At 45.6% G+C, this 20,861-nt stretch overlaps 9 non-coding genes and 1 pseudogene across 9 annotated transcripts; all 10 read left to right on the top strand.

The window, feature by feature from the left end:
- The first annotated feature begins 1,337 nt into the window (after positions 1-1,337).
- On the top strand, positions 1,338-1,528 carry LOC142287550 (U2 spliceosomal RNA). Its single transcript, XR_012748506.1, has one exon. It is a non-coding gene; the product is annotated as a U2 spliceosomal RNA (small nuclear RNA).
- A 1,387-nt stretch (positions 1,529-2,915) lies between these two features.
- LOC142287549 (U2 spliceosomal RNA) lies at positions 2,916-3,106 on the top strand. The gene has a single exon (XR_012748505.1). It is a non-coding gene; the product is annotated as a U2 spliceosomal RNA (small nuclear RNA).
- A 1,387-nt stretch (positions 3,107-4,493) lies between these two features.
- On the top strand, positions 4,494-4,684 carry LOC142287548 (U2 spliceosomal RNA). The gene has a single exon (XR_012748504.1). It is a non-coding gene; the product is annotated as a U2 spliceosomal RNA (small nuclear RNA).
- Positions 4,685-6,071: 1,387 nt separating this feature from the next.
- Positions 6,072-6,262, top strand: LOC142287547 (U2 spliceosomal RNA). The gene has a single exon (XR_012748503.1). It is a non-coding gene; the product is annotated as a U2 spliceosomal RNA (small nuclear RNA).
- A 1,387-nt stretch (positions 6,263-7,649) lies between these two features.
- On the top strand, positions 7,650-7,840 carry LOC142287546 (U2 spliceosomal RNA). Its single transcript, XR_012748502.1, has one exon. It is a non-coding gene; the product is annotated as a U2 spliceosomal RNA (small nuclear RNA).
- Positions 7,841-14,355: 6,515 nt separating this feature from the next.
- Positions 14,356-14,532, top strand: LOC142287529 (U2 spliceosomal RNA; annotated as a pseudogene).
- Positions 14,533-15,919: 1,387 nt separating this feature from the next.
- Positions 15,920-16,110, top strand: LOC142287545 (U2 spliceosomal RNA). Its single transcript, XR_012748501.1, has one exon. It is a non-coding gene; the product is annotated as a U2 spliceosomal RNA (small nuclear RNA).
- Positions 16,111-17,497: 1,387 nt separating this feature from the next.
- LOC142287544 (U2 spliceosomal RNA) lies at positions 17,498-17,688 on the top strand. The gene has a single exon (XR_012748500.1). It is a non-coding gene; the product is annotated as a U2 spliceosomal RNA (small nuclear RNA).
- Positions 17,689-19,075: 1,387 nt separating this feature from the next.
- On the top strand, positions 19,076-19,266 carry LOC142287541 (U2 spliceosomal RNA). The gene has a single exon (XR_012748498.1). It is a non-coding gene; the product is annotated as a U2 spliceosomal RNA (small nuclear RNA).
- Positions 19,267-20,653: 1,387 nt separating this feature from the next.
- LOC142287540 (U2 spliceosomal RNA) lies at positions 20,654-20,844 on the top strand. Its single transcript, XR_012748497.1, has one exon. It is a non-coding gene; the product is annotated as a U2 spliceosomal RNA (small nuclear RNA).
- The last annotated feature ends 17 nt before the right edge of the window (positions 20,845-20,861 follow it).

Raw genomic sequence — 20,861 nt, 5'->3', positions numbered from 1 at the left:
CCCGATTTAATGAATTGGAAGAAAGCATACGTCTTCATATGCACCTCAATTTGGCCCATTCACTTTTCACACTTCCTCCTTTTGTTTTTTATCTTTCACACTTTTGACTTTCTTTATTCATCCAAATAGCAAACTCATCACCACTCAACCTGACCAACTCGGCTATGTCCCCGTGCTGCAGTTCTCTGTCTTATCTAGATCATTTGCAATTGAATGGAATAGATCCCTTTTGGACAAAGTGGATTCACCTGCTGCTGCAGTGACCACAGGTGTGATAAGATCTAGAATTGGCATCTGGTGCGATCTCTCCGCTTCCACTCCAAAGAAAGTTACCTGTTTATTCCTATCATGCATTGGTTTTTGGGGTTTTCTTTGAGTAATGATGATCTCTTTAGTAGTCTGTTGGCGCCCTCTCCTGGAGGAATAGTTTGCTTGCTCTTGGACATTCTAAAAGAGAGGTCATGATAGACATTGAGCTTCTGAGCTCAATTGGGGACAGTCATGGGTGATGAATGTTTGCAACCTACTGCGAAGCCTCATACCGCAATATAAGGAACGTCAAATACTAAGAAAGGGCGGCCTATGAAAGAATTACTACTTTCAATAAGTACACTTAAACGGCTAATTGGGAATAGAAAAACTGTAAAAAGCCCTCTGAGAAAGCCCCCCTCTAACCTTTGATAGTAAGCTTTTCTGTAGTCTGCCTGTTGATGTATTTTCCGTTTGAACTGTGCACAACATGAAGAGACGGAACACTGGCGGCTTGTCACAATGCCCCCCGATGACATCACAATAGCGCTGCTGCCTAGAAAACAAGCTGCGCAGAAGAAGTTGTTCTTTGGGTGGGAGGGTGGGCTAGTGGAAGGAGGGGGCAATCTCTTTTTTCCCGGGTGGTAGGGGGATGACAGGAGAAGGGAAGCGGGTGGTGAGAAAGGTACAGAGGGCAGGGTTTGGGGGCTGGGAAGGAAAGGGAAAAGATTAGGGTTTGGGGATGATGAAAGGGCTTTCTACGGGTAAGGATGGCAAAGGGTGGCAGTGACGGAAAGTCAGGCAACCTGTCCTGTCCGTCTTTTTGTATCGTGAATTGGAAAGACTGCAAGGGGGAGGGGAGTTGCTTGCGCCCTAAAGGAGGAGTTATTCAGATTCATTGCAGTGGGCGGCGGCTGCAAAACGCACCATTCTTCTTGTTTTTGCTCTGCAAAGCAGCCTTTTCAAGGGTTGGCTTGGGTGACAAAATGTCTTGTGTAGGCGTGGGTTTGTCTCCCTCTCGCTCTCTCTCCCTAAGATGTGTCCGGCATAGGCCAGGGTGCCACTCGAGGCCCAAACCAATTCTGGTTATCGCTTCTCGGCCTTTTGGCTAAGATCAAGTGTAGTATCTGTTCTTATCAGTTTAATATCTGATACGTCCCCTATCTGGGGACCATATATTAAATGGATTTTTAGAACAGGGAGATGGAAAAAGAGCTTGCTCTGTCCACTCCACGCATTGACCTGGTATTGCAGTACCTCCAGGAACGGTGCACCCCTTCTTAACCCAGTTTCCAAAAGCAGAACTCAATTCACCTGATTCATATTAGCCCGATTTAATGAATTGGAAGAAAGCATACGTCTTCATATGCACCTCAATTTGGCCCATTCACTTTTCACACTTCCTCCTTTTGTTTTTTATCTTTCACACTTTTGACTTTCTTTATTCATCCAAATAGCAAACTCATCACCACTCAACCTGACCAACTCGGCTATGTCCCCGTGCTGCAGTTCTCTGTCTTATCTAGATCATTTGCAATTGAATGGAATAGATCCCTTTTGGACAAAGTGGATTCACCTGCTGCTGCAGTGACCACAGGTGTGATAAGATCTAGAATTGGCATCTGGTGCGATCTCTCCGCTTCCACTCCAAAGAAAGTTACCTGTTTATTCCTATCATGCATTGGTTTTTGGGGTTTTCTTTGAGTAATGATGATCTCTTTAGTAGTCTGTTGGCGCCCTCTCCTGGAGGAATAGTTTGCTTGCTCTTGGACATTCTAAAAGAGAGGTCATGATAGACATTGAGCTTCTGAGCTCAATTGGGGACAGTCATGGGTGATGAATGTTTGCAACCTACTGCGAAGCCTCATACCGCAATATAAGGAACGTCAAATACTAAGAAAGGGCGGCCTATGAAAGAATTACTACTTTCAATAAGTACACTTAAACGGCTAATTGGGAATAGAAAAACTGTAAAAAGCCCTCTGAGAAAGCCCCCCTCTAACCTTTGATAGTAAGCTTTTCTGTAGTCTGCCTGTTGATGTATTTTCCGTTTGAACTGTGCACAACATGAAGAGACGGAACACTGGCGGCTTGTCACAATGCCCCCCGATGACATCACAATAGCGCTGCTGCCTAGAAAACAAGCTGCGCAGAAGAAGTTGTTCTTTGGGTGGGAGGGTGGGCTAGTGGAAGGAGGGGGCAATCTCTTTTTTTCCCGGGTGGTAGGGGGATGACAGGAGAAGGGAAGCGGGTGGTGAGAAAGGTACAGAGGGCAGGGTTTGGGGGCTGGGAAGGAAAGGGAAAAGATTAGGGTTTGGGGATGATGAAAGGGCTTTCTACGGGTAAGGATGGCAAAGGGTGGCAGTGACGGAAAGTCAGGCAACCTGTCCTGTCCGTCTTTTTGTATCGTGAATTGGAAAGACTGCAAGGGGGAGGGGAGTTGCTTGCGCCCTAAAGGAGGAGTTATTCAGATTCATTGCAGTGGGCGGCGGCTGCAAAACGCACCATTCTTCTTGTTTTTGCTCTGCAAAGCAGCCTTTTCAAGGGTTGGCTTGGGTGACAAAATGTCTTGTGTAGGCGTGGGTTTGTCTCCCTCTCGCTCTCTCTCCCTAAGATGTGTCCGGCATAGGCCAGGGTGCCACTCGAGGCCCAAACCAATTCTGGTTATCGCTTCTCGGCCTTTTGGCTAAGATCAAGTGTAGTATCTGTTCTTATCAGTTTAATATCTGATACGTCCCCTATCTGGGGACCATATATTAAATGGATTTTTAGAACAGGGAGATGGAAAAAGAGCTTGCTCTGTCCACTCCACGCATTGACCTGGTATTGCAGTACCTCCAGGAACGGTGCACCCCTTCTTAACCCAGTTTCCAAAAGCAGAACTCAATTCACCTGATTCATATTAGCCCGATTTAATGAATTGGAAGAAAGCATACGTCTTCATATGCACCTCAATTTGGCCCATTCACTTTTCACACTTCCTCCTTTTGTTTTTTATCTTTCACACTTTTGACTTTCTTTATTCATCCAAATAGCAAACTCATCACCACTCAACCTGACCAACTCGGCTATGTCCCCGTGCTGCAGTTCTCTGTCTTATCTAGATCATTTGCAATTGAATGGAATAGATCCCTTTTGGACAAAGTGGATTCACCTGCTGCTGCAGTGACCACAGGTGTGATAAGATCTAGAATTGGCATCTGGTGCGATCTCTCCGCTTCCACTCCAAAGAAAGTTACCTGTTTATTCCTATCATGCATTGGTTTTTGGGGTTTTCTTTGAGTAATGATGATCTCTTTAGTAGTCTGTTGGCGCCCTCTCCTGGAGGAATAGTTTGCTTGCTCTTGGACATTCTAAAAGAGAGGTCATGATAGACATTGAGCTTCTGAGCTCAATTGGGGACAGTCATGGGTGATGAATGTTTGCAACCTACTGCGAAGCCTCATACCGCAATATAAGGAACGTCAAATACTAAGAAAGGGCGGCCTATGAAAGAATTACTACTTTCAATAAGTACACTTAAACGGCTAATTGGGAATAGAAAAACTGTAAAAAGCCCTCTGAGAAAGCCCCCCTCTAACCTTTGATAGTAAGCTTTTCTGTAGTCTGCCTGTTGATGTATTTTCCGTTTGAACTGTGCACAACATGAAGAGACGGAACACTGGCGGCTTGTCACAATGCCCCCCGATGACATCACAATAGCGCTGCTGCCTAGAAAACAAGCTGCGCAGAAGAAGTTGTTCTTTGGGTGGGAGGGTGGGCTAGTGGAAGGAGGGGGCAATCTCTTTTTTTCCCGGGTGGTAGGGGGATGACAGGAGAAGGGAAGCGGGTGGTGAGAAAGGTACAGAGGGCAGGGTTTGGGGGCTGGGAAGGAAAGGGAAAAGATTAGGGTTTGGGGATGATGAAAGGGCTTTCTACGGGTAAGGATGGCAAAGGGTGGCAGTGACGGAAAGTCAGGCAACCTGTCCTGTCCGTCTTTTTGTATCGTGAATTGGAAAGACTGCAAGGGGGAGGGGAGTTGCTTGCGCCCTAAAGGAGGAGTTATTCAGATTCATTGCAGTGGGCGGCGGCTGCAAAACGCACCATTCTTCTTGTTTTTGCTCTGCAAAGCAGCCTTTTCAAGGGTTGGCTTGGGTGACAAAATGTCTTGTGTAGGCGTGGGTTTGTCTCCCTCTCGCTCTCTCTCCCTAAGATGTGTCCGGCATAGGCCAGGGTGCCACTCGAGGCCCAAACCAATTCTGGTTATCGCTTCTCGGCCTTTTGGCTAAGATCAAGTGTAGTATCTGTTCTTATCAGTTTAATATCTGATACGTCCCCTATCTGGGGACCATATATTAAATGGATTTTTAGAACAGGGAGATGGAAAAAGAGCTTGCTCTGTCCACTCCACGCATTGACCTGGTATTGCAGTACCTCCAGGAACGGTGCACCCCTTCTTAACCCAGTTTCCAAAAGCAGAACTCAATTCACCTGATTCATATTAGCCCGATTTAATGAATTGGAAGAAAGCATACGTCTTCATATGCACCTCAATTTGGCCCATTCACTTTTCACACTTCCTCCTTTTGTTTTTTATCTTTCACACTTTTGACTTTCTTTATTCATCCAAATAGCAAACTCATCACCACTCAACCTGACCAACTCGGCTATGTCCCCGTGCTGCAGTTCTCTGTCTTATCTAGATCATTTGCAATTGAATGGAATAGATCCCTTTTGGACAAAGTGGATTCACCTGCTGCTGCAGTGACCACAGGTGTGATAAGATCTAGAATTGGCATCTGGTGCGATCTCTCCGCTTCCACTCCAAAGAAAGTTACCTGTTTATTCCTATCATGCATTGGGTTTTGGGGTTTTCTTTGAGTAATGATGATCTCTTTAGTAGTCTGTTGGCGCCCTCTCCTGGAGGAATAGTTTGCTTGCTCTTGGACATTCTAAAAGAGAGGTCATGATAGACATTGAGCTTCTGAGCTCAATTGGGGACAGTCATGGGTGATGAATGTTTGCAACCTACTGCGAAGCCTCATACCGCAATATAAGGAACGTCAAATACTAAGAAAGGGCGGCCTATGAAAGAATTACTACTTTCAATAAGTACACTTAAACGGCTAATTGGGAATAGAAAAACTGTAAAAAGCCCTCTGAGAAAGCCCCCCTCTAACCTTTGATAGTAAGCTTTTCTGTAGTCTGCCTGTTGATGTATTTTCCGTTTGAACTGTGCACAACATGAAGAGACGGAACACTGGCGGCTTGTCACAATGCCCCCCGATGACATCACAATAGCGCTGCTGCCTAGAAAACAAGCTGCGCAGAAGAAGTTGTTCTTTGGGTGGGAGGGTGGGCTAGTGGAAGGAGGGGGCAATCTCTTTTTTTCCCGGGTGGTAGGGGGATGACAGGAGAAGGGAAGCGGGTGGTGAGAAAGGTACAGAGGGCAGGGTTTGGGGGCTGGGAAGGAAAGGGAAAAGATTAGGGTTTGGGGATGATGAAAGGGCTTTCTACGGGTAAGGATGGCAAAGGGTGGCAGTGACGGAAAGTCAGGCAACCTGTCCTGTCCGTCTTTTTGTATCGTGAATTGGAAAGACTGCAAGGGGGAGGGGAGTTGCTTGCGCCCTAAAGGAGGAGTTATTCAGATTCATTGCAGTGGGCGGCGGCTGCAAAACGCACCATTCTTCTTGTTTTTGCTCTGCAAAGCAGCCTTTTCAAGGGTTGGCTTGGGTGACAAAATGTCTTGTGTAGGCGTGGGTTTGTCTCCCTCTCGCTCTCTCTCCCTAAGATGTGTCCGGCATAGGCCAGGGTGCCACTCGAGGCCCAAACCAATTCTGGTTATCGCTTCTCGGCCTTTTGGCTAAGATCAAGTGTAGTATCTGTTCTTATCAGTTTAATATCTGATACGTCCCCTATCTGGGGACCATATATTAAATGGATTTTTAGAACAGGGAGATGGAAAAAGAGCTTGCTCTGTCCACTCCACGCATTGACCTGGTATTGCAGTACCTCCAGGAACGGTGCACCCCTTCTTAACCCAGTTTCCAAAAGCAGAACTCAATTCACCTGATTCATATTAGCCCGATTTAATGAATTGGAAGAAAGCATACGTCTTCATATGCACCTCAATTTGGCCCATTCACTTTTCACACTTCCTCCTTTTGTTTTTTATCTTTCACACTTTTGACTTTCTTTATTCATCCAAATAGCAAACTCATCACCACTCAACCTGACCAACTCGGCTATGTCCCCGTGCTGCAGTTCTCTGTCTTATCTAGATCATTTGCAATTGAATGGAATAGATCCCTTTTGGACAAAGTGGATTCACCTGCTGCTGCAGTGACCACAGGTGTGATAAGATCTAGAATTGGCATCTGGTGCGATCTCTCCGCTTCCACTCCAAAGAAAGTTACCTGTTTATTCCTATCATGCATTGGTTTTTGGGGTTTTCTTTGAGTAATGATGATCTCTTTAGTAGTCTGTTGGCGCCCTCTCCTGGAGGAATAGTTTGCTTGCTCTTGGACATTCTAAAAGAGAGGTCATGATAGACATTGAGCTTCTGAGCTCAATTGGGGACAGTCATGGGTGATGAATGTTTGCAACCTACTGCGAAGCCTCATACCGCAATATAAGGAACGTCAAATACTAAGAAAGGGCGGCCTATGAAAGAATTACTACTTTCAATAAGTACACTTAAACGGCTAATTGGGAATAGAAAAACTGTAAAAAGCCCTCTGAGAAAGCCCCCCTCTAACCTTTGATAGTAAGCTTTTCTGTAGTCTGCCTGTTGATGTATTTTCCGTTTGAACTGTGCACAACATGAAGAGACGGAACACTGGCGGCTTGTCACAATGCCCCCCGATGACATCACAATAGCGCTGCTGCCTAGAAAACAAGCTGCGCAGAAGAAGTTGTTCTTTGGGTGGGAGGGTGGGCTAGTGGAAGGAGGGGGCAATCTCTTTTTTTCCCGGGTGGTAGGGGGATGACAGGAGAAGGGAAGCGGGTGGTGAGAAAGGTACAGAGGGCAGGGTTTGGGGGCTGGGAAGGAAAGGGAAAAGATTAGGGTTTGGGGATGATGAAAGGGCTTTCTACGGGTAAGGATGGCAAAGGGTGGCAGTGACGGAAAGTCAGGCAACCTGTCCTGTCCGTCTTTTTGTATCGTGAATTGGAAAGACTGCAAGGGGGAGGGGAGTTGCTTGCGCCCTAAAGGAGGAGTTATTCAGATTCATTGCAGTGGGCGGCGGCTGCAAAACGCACCATTCTTCTTGTTTTTGCTCTGCAAAGCAGCCTTTTCAAGGGTTGGCTTGGGTGACAAAATGTCTTGTGTAGGCGTGGGTTTGTCTCCCTCTCGCTCTCTCTCCCTAAGATGTGTCCGGCATAGGCCAGGGTGCCACTCGAGGCCCAAACCAATTCTGGTTATCGCTTCTCGGCCTTTTGGCTAAGATCAAGTGTAGTATCTGTTCTTATCAGTTTAATATCTGATACGTCCCCTATCTGGGGACCATATATTAAATGGATTTTTAGAACAGGGAGATGGAAAAAGAGCTTGCTCTGTCCACTCCACGCATTGACCTGGTATTGCAGTACCTCCAGGAACGGTGCACCCCTTCTTAACCCAGTTTCCAAAAGCAGAACTCAATTCACCTGATTCATATTAGCCCGATTTAATGAATTGGAAGAAAGCATACGTCTTCATATGCACCTCAATTTGGCCCATTCACTTTTCACACTTCCTCCTTTTGTTTTTTATCTTTCACACTTTTGACTTTCTTTATTCATCCAAATAGCAAACTCATCACCACTCAACCTGACCAACTCGGCTATGTCCCCGTGCTGCAGTTCTCTGTCTTATCTAGATCATTTGCAATTGAATGGAATAGATCCCTTTTGGACAAAGTGGATTCACCTGCTGCTGCAGTGACCACAGGTGTGATAAGATCTAGAATTGGCATCTGGTGCGATCTCTCCGCTTCCACTCCAAAGAAAGTTACCTGTTTATTCCTATCATGCATTGGTTTTTGGGGTTTTCTTTGAGTAATGATGATCTCTTTAGTAGTCTGTTGGCGCCCTCTCCTGGAGGAATAGTTTGCTTGCTCTTGGACATTCTAAAAGAGAGGTCATGATAGACATTGAGCTTCTGAGCTCAATTGGGGACAGTCATGGGTGATGAATGTTTGCAACCTACTGCGAAGCCTCATACCGCAATATAAGGAACGTCAAATACTAAGAAAGGGCGGCCTATGAAAGAATTACTACTTTCAATAAGTACACTTAAACGGCTAATTGGGAATAGAAAAACTGTAAAAAGCCCTCTGAGAAAGCCCCCCTCTAACCTTTGATAGTAAGCTTTTCTGTAGTCTGCCTGTTGATGTATTTTCCGTTTGAACTGTGCACAACATGAAGAGACGGAACACTGGCGGCTTGTCACAATGCCCCCCGATGACATCACAATAGCGCTGCTGCCTAGAAAACAAGCTGCGCAGAAGAAGTTGTTCTTTGGGTGGGAGGGTGGGCTAGTGGAAGGAGGGGGCAATCTCTTTTTTTCCCGGGTGGTAGGGGGATGACAGGAGAAGGGAAGCGGGTGGTGAGAAAGGTACAGAGGGCAGGGTTTGGGGGCTGGGAAGGAAAGGGAAAAGATTAGGGTTTGGGGATGATGAAAGGGCTTTCTACGGGTAAGGATGGCAAAGGGTGGCAGTGACGGAAAGTCAGGCAACCTGTCCTGTCCGTCTTTTTGTATCGTGAATTGGAAAGACTGCAAGGGGGAGGGGAGTTGCTTGCGCCCTAAAGGAGGAGTTATTCAGATTCATTGCAGTGGGCGGCGGCTGCAAAACGCACCATTCTTCTTGTTTTTGCTCTGCAAAGCAGCCTTTTCAAGGGTTGGCTTGGGTGACAAAATGTCTTGTGTAGGCGTGGGTTTGTCTCCCTCTCGCTCTCTCTCCCTAAGATGTGTCCGGCATAGGCCAGGGTGCCACTCGAGGCCCAAACCAATTCTGGTTATCGCTTCTCGGCCTTTTGGCTAAGATCCAGTGAGGGAAACCTTGCTGGGTCTGGCCTGTGGGCTTTTACGTGGAAGGCGACTTCCGACGCTGTGAAGACTGCGATCGTGTGCCTTGGGCATATTTCTTGTAATGGCAGCTATAAAGAACACGGTTCGTCTGACTGTCTCGGTGGAGAAGAAGAATTCCCTACAGTTAGGACATATAGTGGAGAGCGTGATCATGGAGCTGGGCGGCATTGAGCTGGATAAAGTGTTTTGTATGCAGGAGTTCCCATCTACTGGTCAGTATGACATTTCATTTTACCATGAGGAAGACTGTCTGAATTTTTACCAAGACCTGCAGAGGCACCATAAGCATGAGTATATGAGGTACATTTCTGTTACTCCTTTATTTTCTGCAGTGGAGAGACCCCTGACTGTTCATATGTATAATCCATTTACTGAGACCACCATGGTAAAGGCCTTTTTGGCAAGATACTGCTCCTCTGTGAAAGGTGGCATTCCCCAGAGAAATGTCTTTAATGTATTCAATGGAAATATTAAATTTTGGGTACGTTTTAGACCTGACCCAGAGGGTGTTGGAGGTATCATGCACCCCCCGGCCAATTTTTCAATTGGTGGGAATAGGGGGTTTCTCCATTACCCTGGGCAACCATCCTTTTGCCGGAGTTGTTTCCGATATGGACACATTAAAGAAAATTGCCAGCAGGGACTTACCTGCAGAAACTGCAAGAAAGCAGGGCATGAGGCTGCTAACTGCCCCTCCCCCCCTGTATGTGACCTGTGTGGGGATGGGGATCATACATGTAAGTCCTGCCCGACCCTTGGGGATCAGTACGTTCTGGAGAGGAGAAATTTTGACAGGAAACAGGCTAGATTTAATGTCCGTGCAAACATTCAACCTGCAAAAATTGTTGAAAAACCTGCAGGAATTGGAATGGAGCCTGTAATGCCTGCTGCAGTGGGGGATTCCCATCCTCCGCCTGCTCCTGCTATTGCTGAGCCTGTGTCTGTTGGGGAGTGTAGTGCTCTGCAGGAGGTCACTGGTGACTTGCAGGTGCTGCAGGCCTCCGCTGATTCTGCACCTGTGCTATGTGAGGTGGCTGAGACTCCAGAGGCTGCTCAGGGGAATGCTGCAATCAGCACTGACTTTCCCCAGCTGAGCAGCCCTGACATGGACACCAGTACTGCTGACCTGTCTGCCCCTGGGGAAATCGCCATGTCATCATCCGACGAGGACGCTGCAGGTAACAGCAAGTATTCCCCTGCTGAGCTAGTGGCCTGCTTCCACAAGGTGGTCTCTAAGAGAAAAGACAAGAGACCAGTGAAGAGGCTGAAGACGGGGCCACGGGAGAAAGTTGATTTCTACTCCCAAAACCCCTTTGAGGTTCTAAGTCCAGACTCCAATGCCAGCACTACTTCTCTTTCAGGGGTCATTGAAGACCCTATATCTCCAGGCCAATGCTTCCTATCTAATGAAGATGTGGCAGGGTTAGCAGATGTTATCCACTTTGCCAGTGGGACTTGAATGGTTTCTGTTTTGATGCTTTTTTTCCTTTGTTTAATTTTTCAGCATGGCTTTGCAACTGAATATTGCCTCTCAGAATGTGAGGGTGTTTCAGTCGTCATATAAGCGTGCGTGTGTGCTTGATTTCTTATCTTCAAAACATTGTGATGTGGTGTGTGTGCAGGAATGTGGTCTGAATAGGGAACCTAAGAAGAGTGAGTGGGGTTTTGGGGAGGTGGTGTGGTCATTTTCTGCTGTAAATAAGAATGATGGGGTGGGGGTTTTGATTCAAAATAAGGACATTAGGATAAAGCAAACTGTAATTGTAGAAGAGGGTAGATGTGTGTGTGTTATTTTATGTTATAGGGGGTGGGAATTTAAGCTTATTAATATCTATGCCCCTGCTGATAAAAATCAGAGACTCGCCCTTTTTGAGAAATTGCGTTTTTTTCTGCATGGTAAAATTCCTATTTTTGTTGTTGGTGATTTAAACTGCATCCTGGACAAAAGGGGCAGAGCTGGTTCATACGAGTCCAAGGTGGACGTGACCGGAAATTTATGGAATCGTTTAATTTCAGAGTTTTCGTTAAAGGACGCTGTGGATTCCAAGCCAGGACCCTTTACCTACCATGCAGATGATGGTCAGACCGAGTCCCGTTTGGACTATTTTTTCTTTTCTTCCACTGGGGTAAAATGTGTTAATTATTCGCAAGAAAGGGTTGTTTTCTCTGATCATGAGTGTCTGGTGGGGAGTTTTGAAATTGCTAATTTGTTTTATGGACGTGGTGTGTGGAAAATGAATGTCAGTCTGTTGCAGGATGAAAGGGTGAAGAAGGATTTTGTAAGGCAGTATGCATGGTGGGCTGCAAGGAAAAAAGGGTTTCCAAATTTATTGTTATGGTGGGATTGGGTGAAAGTGAGAATCAGTGTGTTTTTCAGGAAAGCTGGGTACAGGAAAGCCAGAAAGAGGAGAAATCTGTACAAGTGGCAGAATACGAGGATTTCCTACCTGCATAAATGTAAATCTCTGGGTCTGGATGTAAAGTATGAGCTGGAGAAAGCTAAACGTGAGATGAAAGAGTGGTTTGGGGAGGAGGGCAGGAAAATTATTCTGAGATCTAAAATTGAGGTGAGAGAGAAGAATGAGAAGTGTACCAGTTTCTTCTTTAAGAAGATGTGTGGGGGTGGGCGAGAGATGAATGTAATGTTGGATGAGAATGGTAGTGAGGTGCATGGGAAGGATGTGATCGGTGTAGTGGCTGACTATTATAAGTCCCTGTATGGAGTGAAGGACTGCGATCTGGGGGAGGATGAGGAGGTTCTGAATGTGATTGACAACTTTGTACCTGAATCTGAGTTTCCTTTTTTGCTGAGTGACATTACAGAGGATGAAGTGAAGGAGGTGATTTTTAAGTCTGCTAAAAACAAGTCTCCAGGGGGTGATGGGATCCCTTGGGAGTTCTATAGTAAGTATTGGGATATTGTTGGGAAGGATGTGGTGTCTATTATGAAGTGTTTGTTTTCTGGTTGCAGGATGACGGACAGTATGAAGCAAGGAGTGGTGGTATTGCTGTTTAAGAAAGGTGACAGGCGAGTGGTGGGTAATTGGCGTCCGATCACGCTACTAAATGTGGATTATAAAATATTTGCCAAGCTTTTAGCCAATCGCATGAGGGAGGTAATCTCACATGTTATTATGGAGGATCAGGGGTGTGCGGTTCCTAAGAGGAGGATTCATGAAAATGTGATGTTAGTCAGAGATATGATTGGGGATTGTATGGCGAGGAAGAAGGGGGTGATTGTATGTGTGCTTGATTTTGAGAAGGCATTTGATAGGGTGGCGCATGTGTATTTGTTTTGTGTGTTGAGGAAAATGGGCTTTCCGGAGCATTTGGTTAGTTTATTGTATGGGCTCTATGAAGGGGCTAGAAGTAAGATTCAGGTGAATGGCTTTTTTACTGATAGCTTTGAGATACTTTCTGGGGTTCGGCAGGGGTGCCCTCTGTCACCCATTTTGTTTATTTGTGCTATAGAGCCGTTGTTACAATCTATTAGGAAGGATAAAGTGGTTAAAGGTCTATTGGTTCCGGGTAGTGGAGGAAAACATGTTAAAGCTTTAGGCTATATGGATGACATTTGTATTCTCTGTGAGAATGTCTGTGACGTGTCGAGAGTCAAGCTTCTGGTTAATTTGTTTTGTGTGGCTTCTGCCTTTAAAATTAATTGGGCCAAAAGTAAGATGAAAGGTTTTGGTCTGCCACGTGTTTTACATGATGATCAGATGGAGTGTGTCAGTTCCAGTGTTAGGATCTTAGGTATGGATTTTGATGAAGAGCTGAAAGGTAAGGAAAGTTGGGAGGAGTTAGGGGGTAAAATAGCTAAAAAATTGGAGTTCTGGAGGTTGAGGGATTTGTCCTTTACAGGAAAGGTCTTGATTGTGAAGAGTATCATTTTGCCTATGATACTTTATATTGCTTTGGTTTTTCCTCCATCAACTGTGGCTTTGAAAAAGATAAATCGGGTGCTTTTCTTGTTTTTGTGGGGATGCGGCATGGAAAGGGCGAAACGGGAGATATTGATGAAAAAGAAAAAGCATGGTGGTTTGGATTTTCCAAACTTGGAGGTTTTTATTGGTATAAACTATGTGGCTTTTTTCTGTGAGGTTTTTTCTAAAGATACTAAAGCCTCTTGTATGTTGAAGTATCAAGCAGGTTCTATGCTAGGAAGGCTGAAGTGGACTGTGCAGGATCTGAGGAAACCTTTTGCCTTCATTTGTCCTGAGTGGTACCTGTTTGTTGAGCTGTTTGTGAAGAAGTTCAGACTTGAGAAGTTTACTGTGAGTCAGTTCATGAAGGAGAAAAAGGAGATAAAAAGGTTGTGTGTGGACGGTTTTGCATGTGGTATCAGTGGTTTGAAATCTGCTGAGTATGAGGAAGTATGGGAAAAACTGAAAAAGTATGAAATCTCTAACAAACAGAAAGATTTGTTATGGATGTCTTGGCATGGTGTGCTGCCGGTAAGATCTGTTCAGAAGAGGAGGGGATTGGTACCCTCAGAGAGGTGCCCGAGGACTGGATGTGGTGATACTGAGGATGTGGAACATGTTTTCTGGTCTTGTGGACATGCAAAGGACGTATGGAGTAATTTGGGTAAGTTGTGTTGGGAGTTGACGGGTGTAAGAGCTTTAACAGCTAAAATGGTTATGTTTGGTCTGTGTAGCTTGAGCACGAGGAAAGAAAGAGTGTTTTGGTTGTTTCTGGCATGTGTGAAGGAAGTTCTGTGGAATACCAGGAATTTGTATGTATATAGGAATGAGAATCTTGAAGTGAATGATTGTGTCAGGATGGTTTTGGACAAACTGTATTTCTGCTATAAATGGGATGGTGAAAGAGGTATGGATGCTGAGGGTGAATGGAAATTTCTGAAATGGAAACACTGGGTGTAATGGTTTATACTTTTCTGCTTTTGGTTACTGATTTACGGCTATGGGTGTGTTATACACATTTTTATCACTCTTTTGAAATAAAATTGCCATGAGGATGAGTTTACGTTGCATCCGGTTAAGTTGTGAAACCTCTCTGAGGTGACACTTCTGATTCTGGATGATTACGCAACCTGAATGGTTTAAAAAAAAAAAAAAAAATCTGTTCTTATCAGTTTAATATCTGATACGTCCCCTATCTGGGGACCATATATTAAATGGATTTTTAGAACAGGGAGATGGAAAAAGAGCTTGCTCTGTCCACTCCACGCATTGACCTGGTATTGCAGTACCTCCAGGAACGGTGCACCCCTTCTTAACCCAGTTTCCAAAAGCAGAACTCAATTCACCTGATTCATATTAGCCCGATTTAATGAATTGGAAGAAAGCATACGTCTTCATATGCACCTCAATTTGGCCCATTCACTTTTCACACTTCCTCCTTTTGTTTTTTATCTTTCACACTTTTGACTTTCTTTATTCATCCAAATAGCAAACTCATCACCACTCAACCTGACCAACTCGGCTATGTCCCCGTGCTGCAGTTCTCTGTCTTATCTAGATCATTTGCAATTGAATGGAATAGATCCCTTTTGGACAAAGTGGATTCACCTGCTGCTGCAGTGACCACAGGTGTGATAAGATCTAGAATTGGCATCTGGTGCGATCTCTCCGCTTCCACTCCAAAGAAAGTTACCTGTTTATTCCTATCATGCATTGGTTTTTGGGGTTTTCTTTGAGTAATGATGATCTCTTTAGTAGTCTGTTGGCGCCCTCTCCTGGAGGAATAGTTTGCTTGCTCTTGGACATTCTAAAAGAGAGGTCATGATAGACATTGAGCTTCTGAGCTCAATTGGGGACAGTCATGGGTGATGAATGTTTGCAACCTACTGCGAAGCCTCATACCGCAATATAAGGAACGTCAAATACTAAGAAAGGGCGGCCTATGAAAGAATTACTACTTTCAATAAGTACACTTAAACGGCTAATTGGGAATAGAAAAACTGTAAAAAGCCCTCTGAGAAAGCCCCCCTCTAACCTTTGATAGTAAGCTTTTCTGTAGTCTGCCTGTTGATGTATTTTCCGTTTGAACTGTGCACAACATGAAGAGACGGAACACTGGCGGCTTGTCACAATGCCCCCCGATGACATCACAATAGCGCTGCTGCCTAGAAAACAAGCTGCGCAGAAGAAGTTGTTCTTTGGGTGGGAGGGTGGGCTAGTGGAAGGAGGGGGCAATCTCTTTTTTTCCCGGGTGGTAGGGGGATGACAGGAGAAGGGAAGCGGGTGGTGAGAAAGGTACAGAGGGCAGGGTTTGGGGGCTGGGAAGGAAAGGGAAAAGATTAGGGTTTGGGGATGATGAAAGGGCTTTCTACGGGTAAGGATGGCAAAGGGTGGCAGTGACGGAAAGTCAGGCAACCTGTCCTGTCCGTCTTTTTGTATCGTGAATTGGAAAGACTGCAAGGGGGAGGGGAGTTGCTTGCGCCCTAAAGGAGGAGTTATTCAGATTCATTGCAGTGGGCGGCGGCTGCAAAACGCACCATTCTTCTTGTTTTTGCTCTGCAAAGCAGCCTTTTCAAGGGTTGGCTTGGGTGACAAAATGTCTTGTGTAGGCGTGGGTTTGTCTCCCTCTCGCTCTCTCTCCCTAAGATGTGTCCGGCATAGGCCAGGGTGCCACTCGAGGCCCAAACCAATTCTGGTTATCGCTTCTCGGCCTTTTGGCTAAGATCAAGTGTAGTATCTGTTCTTATCAGTTTAATATCTGATACGTCCCCTATCTGGGGACCATATATTAAATGGATTTTTAGAACAGGGAGATGGAAAAAGAGCTTGCTCTGTCCACTCCACGCATTGACCTGGTATTGCAGTACCTCCAGGAACGGTGCACCCCTTCTTAACCCAGTTTCCAAAAGCAGAACTCAATTCACCTGATTCATATTAGCCCGATTTAATGAATTGGAAGAAAGCATACGTCTTCATATGCACCTCAATTTGGCCCATTCACTTTTCACACTTCCTCCTTTTGTTTTTTATCTTTCACACTTTTGACTTTCTTTATTCATCCAAATAGCAAACTCATCACCACTCAACCTGACCAACTCGGCTATGTCCCCGTGCTGCAGTTCTCTGTCTTATCTAGATCATTTGCAATTGAATGGAATAGATCCCTTTTGGACAAAGTGGATTCACCTGCTGCTGCAGTGACCACAGGTGTGATAAGATCTAGAATTGGCATCTGGTGCGATCTCTCCGCTTCCACTCCAAAGAAAGTTACCTGTTTATTCCTATCATGCATTGGTTTTTGGGGTTTTCTTTGAGTAATGATGATCTCTTTAGTAGTCTGTTGGCGCCCTCTCCTGGAGGAATAGTTTGCTTGCTCTTGGACATTCTAAAAGAGAGGTCATGATAGACATTGAGCTTCTGAGCTCAATTGGGGACAGTCATGGGTGATGAATGTTTGCAACCTACTGCGAAGCCTCATACCGCAATATAAGGAACGTCAAATACTAAGAAAGGGCGGCCTATGAAAGAATTACTACTTTCAATAAGTACACTTAAACGGCTAATTGGGAATAGAAAAACTGTAAAAAGCCCTCTGAGAAAGCCCCCCTCTAACCTTTGATAGTAAGCTTTTCTGTAGTCTGCCTGTTGATGTATTTTCCGTTTGAACTGTGCACAACATGAAGAGACGGAACACTGGCGGCTTGTCACAATGCCCCCCGATGACATCACAATAGCGCTGCTGCCTAGAAAACAAGCTGCGCAGAAGAAGTTGTTCTTTGGGTGGGAGGGTGGGCTAGTGGAAGGAGGGGGCAATCTCTTTTTTTCCCGGGTGGTAGGGGGATGACAGGAGAAGGGAAGCGGGTGGTGAGAAAGGTACAGAGGGCAGGGTTTGGGGGCTGGGAAGGAAAGGGAAAAGATTAGGGTTTGGGGATGATGAAAGGGCTTTCTACGGGTAAGGATGGCAAAGGGTGGCAGTGACGGAAAGTCAGGCAACCTGTCCTGTCCGTCTTTTTGTATCGTGAATTGGAAAGACTGCAAGGGGGAGGGGAGTTGCTTGCGCCCTAAAGGAGGAGTTATTCAGATTCATTGCAGTGGGCGGCGGCTGCAAAACGCACCATTCTTCTTGTTTTTGCTCTGCAAAGCAGCCTTTTCAAGGGTTGGCTTGGGTGACAAAATGTCTTGTGTAGGCGTGGGTTTGTCTCCCTCTCGCTCTCTCTCCCTAAGATGTGTCCGGCATAGGCCAGGGTGCCACTCGAGGCCCAAACCAATTCTGGTTATCGCTTCTCGGCCTTTTGGCTAAGATCAAGTGTAGTATCTGTTCTTATCAGTTTAATATCTGATACGTCCCCTATCTGGGGACCATATATTAAATGGATTTTTAGAACAGGGAGATGGAAAAAGAGCTTGCTCTGTCCACTCCACGCATTGACCTGGTATTGCAGTACCTCCAGGAACGGTGCACCCCTTCTTAACCCAGTTTCCAAAAGCAGAACTCAATTCACCTGATTCATATTAGCCCGATTTAATGAATTGGAAGAAAGCATACGTCTTCATATGCACCTCAATTTGGCCCATTCACTTTTCACACTTCCTCCTTTTGTTTTTTATCTTTCACACTTTTGACTTTCTTTATTCATCCAAATAGCAAACTCATCACCACTCAACCTGACCAACTCGGCTATGTCCCCGTGCTGCAGTTCTCTGTCTTATCTAGATCATTTGCAATTGAATGGAATAGATCCCTTTTGGACAAAGTGGATTCACCTGCTGCTGCAGTGACCACAGGTGTGATAAGATCTAGAATTGGCATCTGGTGCGATCTCTCCGCTTCCACTCCAAAGAAAGTTACCTGTTTATTCCTATCATGCATTGGTTTTTGGGGTTTTCTTTGAGTAATGATGATCTCTTTAGTAGTCTGTTGGCGCCCTCTCCTGGAGGAATAGTTTGCTTGCTCTTGGACATTCTAAAAGAGAGGTCATGATAGACATTGAGCTTCTGAGCTCAATTGGGGACAGTCATGGGTGATGAATGTTTGCAACCTACTGCGAAGCCTCATACCGCAATATAAGGAACGTCAAATACTAAGAAAGGGCGGCCTATGAAAGAATTACTACTTTCAATAAGTACACTTAAACGGCTAATTGGGAATAGAAAAACTGTAAAAAGCCCTCTGAGAAAGCCCCCCTCTAACCTTTGATAGTAAGCTTTTCTGTAGTCTGCCTGTTGATGTATTTTCCGTTTGAACTGTGCACAACATGAAGAGACGGAACACTGGCGGCTTGTCACAATGCCCCCCGATGACATCACAATAGCGCTGCTGCCTAGAAAACAAGCTGCGCAGAAGAAGTTGTTCTTTGGGTGGGAGGGTGGGCTAGTGGAAGGAGGGGGCAATCTCTTTTTTTCCCGGGTGGTAGGGGGATGACAGGAGAAGGGAAGCGGGTGGTGAGAAAGGTACAGAGGGCAGGGTTTGGGGGCTGGGAAGGAAAGGGAAAAGATTAGGGTTTGGGGATGATGAAAGGGCTTTCTACGGGTAAGGATGGCAAAGGGTGGCAGTGACGGAAAGTCAGGCAACCTGTCCTGTCCGTCTTTTTGTATCGTGAATTGGAAAGACTGCAAGGGGGAGGGGAGTTGCTTGCGCCCTAAAGGAGGAGTTATTCAGATTCATTGCAGTGGGCGGCGGCTGCAAAACGCACCATTCTTCTTGTTTTTGCTCTGCAAAGCAGCCTTTTCAAGGGTTGGCTTGGGTGACAAAATGTCTTGTGTAGGCGTGGGTTTGTCTCCCTCTCGCTCTCTCTCCCTAAGATGTGTCCGGCATAGGCCAGGGTGCCACTCGAGGCCCAAACCAATTCTGGTTATCGCTTCTCGGCCTTTTGGCTAAGATCAAGTGTAGTATCTGTTCTTATCAGTTTAATATCTGATACGTCCCCTATCTGGGGACCATATATTAAATGGATTTTTAGAACAGGGAGATGGAAAAAGAGCTTGCTCTGTCCACTCCACGCATTGACCTGGTATTGCAGTACCTCCAGGAACGGTGCACCCCTTCTTAACCCAGTTTCCAAAAGCAGAACTCAATTCACCTGATTCATATTAGCCCGATTTAATGAATTGGAAGAAAGCATACGTCTTCATATGCACCTCAATTTGGCCCATTCACTTTTCACACTTCCTCCTTTTGTTTTTTATCTTTCACACTTTTGACTTTCTTTATTCATCCAAATAGCAAACTCATCACCACTCAACCTGACCAACTCGGCTATGTCCCCGTGCTGCAGTTCTCTGTCTTATCTAGATCATTTGCAATTGAATGGAATAGATCCCTTTTGGACAAAGTGGATTCACCTGCTGCTGCAGTGACCACAGGTGTGATAAGATCTAGAATTGGCATCTGGTGCGATCTCTCCGCTTCCACTCCAAATAAAGTTACCTGTTTATTCCTATCATGCATTGGTTTTTGGGGTTTTCTTTGAGTAATGATGATCTCTTTAGTAGTCTGTTGGCGCCCTCTCCTGGAGGAATAGCTTGCTTGCTCTTGGACATTCTAAAAGAGAGGTCATGATAGACATTGAGCTTCTGAGCTCAATTGGGGACAGTCATGGGTGATGAATGTTTGCAACCTACTGCGAAGCCTCATACCGCAATATAAGGAACGTCAAATACTAAGAAAGGGCGGCCTATGAAAGAATTACTACTTTCAATAAGTACACTTAAACGGCTAATTGGGAATAGAAAAACTGTAAAAAGCCCTCTGAGAAAGCCCCCCTCTAACCTTTGATAGTAAGCTTTTCTGTAGTCTGCCTGTTGATGTATTTTCCGTTTGAACTGTGCACAACATGAAGAGACGGAACACTGGCGGCTTGTCACAATGCCCCCCGATGACATCACAATAGCGCTGCTGCCTAGAAAACAAGCTGCGCAGAAGAAGTTGTTCTTTGGGTGGGAGGGTGGGCTAGTGGAAGGAGGGGGCAATCTCTTTTTTTCCCGGGTGGTAGGGGGATGACAGGAGAAGGGAAGCGGGTGGTGAGAAAGGTACAGAGGGCAGGGTTTGGGGGCTGGGAAGGAAAGGGAAAAGATTAGGGTTTGGGGATGATGAAAGGGCTTTCTACGGGTAAGGATGGCAAAGGGTGGCAGTGACGGAAAGTCAGGCAACCTGTCCTGTCCGTCTTTTTGTATCGTGAATTGGAAAGACTGCAAGGGGGAGGGGAGTTGCTTGCGCCCTAAAGGAGGAGTTATTCAGATTCATTGCAGTGGGCGGCGGCTGCAAAACGCACCATTCTTCTTGTTTTTGCTCTGCAAAGCAGCCTTTTCAAGGGTTGGCTTGGGTGACAAAATGTCTTGTGTAGGCGTGGGTTTGTCTCCCTCTCGCTCTCTCTCCCTAAGATGTGTCCGGCATAGGCCAGGGTGCCACTCGAGGCCCAAACCAATTCTGGTTATCGCTTCTCGGCCTTTTGGCTAAGATCAAGTGTAGTATCTGTTCTTATCAGTTTAATATCTGATACGTCCCCTATCTGGGGACCATATATTAAATGGATTTTTAGAACAGGGAGATGGAAAAAGAGCTTGCTCTGTCCACTCCACGCATTGACCTGGTATTGCAGTACCTCCAGGAACGGTGCACCCCTTCTTAACCCAGTTTCCAA

This window comes from Anomaloglossus baeobatrachus, unplaced genomic scaffold, assembly GCF_048569485.1.
Source record: "Anomaloglossus baeobatrachus isolate aAnoBae1 unplaced genomic scaffold, aAnoBae1.hap1 Scaffold_735, whole genome shotgun sequence".
NCBI classification, from domain to species: Eukaryota; Metazoa; Chordata; class Amphibia; order Anura; family Aromobatidae; genus Anomaloglossus; species Anomaloglossus baeobatrachus.
This window is presented reverse-complemented; position numbering and strand designations above follow the sequence as displayed.